This window comes from Nicotiana attenuata, unplaced genomic scaffold, assembly GCF_001879085.1.
Source record: "Nicotiana attenuata strain UT unplaced genomic scaffold, NIATTr2, whole genome shotgun sequence".
Classification (NCBI taxonomy): Eukaryota; Viridiplantae; Streptophyta; class Magnoliopsida; order Solanales; family Solanaceae; genus Nicotiana; species Nicotiana attenuata.
The window spans coordinates 330,564-332,018 of record NW_017670233.1 but is presented as its reverse complement, the minus strand read 5'-3'; positions in this window follow the sequence as shown (position 1 = coordinate 332,018).

The following is a 1,455-nucleotide window of genomic DNA, read 5'->3' as shown; positions in this document are numbered from 1 at the left end:
TTCCTTCTAAGACCAGTTATGAGTCTCTTATCTGCCCGACTCCTCTCCTGATTTTCAGCAGCTATCTTCATTTTTGGATCTGGGCTCGAAGGGCTTTGTTTTCCAGAGCCAATTTCTTCGTTTCCCCTTCATCAGCAGCAGCTTGTACACTATTGTCAAATTTAAGATCTCGGATCTGTCCCTCCAATTTGCTTGTTGTGGCTCTGTAGTTTGTCTCTTTTCCAACCAATCCCATTGCTCCTGTGACTCATCAGTGAATTCCTGGACATGGAGTCTTTTAGCAGGCCGTTCGGGCTCTTGGTGGACCTGAAACATTTTACCAAACCATGTCGTGTAACTAGGCTCTAGCTCACCTTTGGATAGATCCCTTACCCGAGTCTTTGGCTCTAGAAACCTACACTGATTGCAAATCTGACGAACTTTTGCTTCTGGGAACACAGCTTTTGGACCCAATTCGATGACTTGTCGGCTCAGATCTTCATCATGTGTGATAGTTTGAAACCTGCCTAGCTGGTGTAGCACCCTGTGCGGAGCATATGGCTGAATGCTCTGGAGGCCCATTAAGAGAAGATAACACACCTCGGCTGACATGTAAATGACTTCAGTGACCGGGAGCCAACCAAATGTCCACTCAATTTTGCTTGAAGTTAAGGAGCTCAAGTGTGCGAACCAGTCCTCCGTACCTTCTGGAAATTCATGACCCTTTAACCGGTTTCCATGTTCTTCAATGCAGTTTAGACCGGTCATATCATAGTTCATGTACCCTGGACGGTGACAAAGATGTTCTTGTATCCAGAGTTGTAGAAACATGTTACAGCCCTCAAAGAATTTTCCTCCCTTCTCGGCAAACAGTTAGAGCTAAGGGGTGATTTGGACTCCGATTTTAGTATTCTTGATATGTATAAACTCGTGGGGAGATGAGGAATCTATTGATGTGAAAATTCCTGAGTTTCGAGATTTGGGCCCGGGGGTCAGGTTTTGGTAATTTCGGGATTTGTGCCCTTTATTGATTGTTTTCGCTTGGGCTTTGTTCCCTTGGCATATTTTGACGTCCTCGTTCTGATTTTGGATAGATTTGACACGTGTGGAGGCCAATTCGACGGGCAAAGGCGTCGCGAGCTAGAGATTTAGCCGGTTCGAGGTGAGTAATGATTGTAAATGATGTTCTGAGGGTTTGAAACCCCGGATTGCACATCGTAGTGCTATATTGAGGTGAGGCACACGCTTGATGACGAGCGTGGGGTCGTTCGCTATTGGGAACTGTGACTTGGTCCATCCCGATTGATTATTTTACCGCGTATTTGACTGAAATCTATTTGTTATCATCATTATTTGGGCTGCATGCCATATTTGGGCTTCGTGCCAACTATTTGAACCCTTCGGGGATCTTTGCTGATTTTTGCTCACTGTTTTGACTTTATACTTGAAATCAGTCATGTTATTTTCCACTATTTT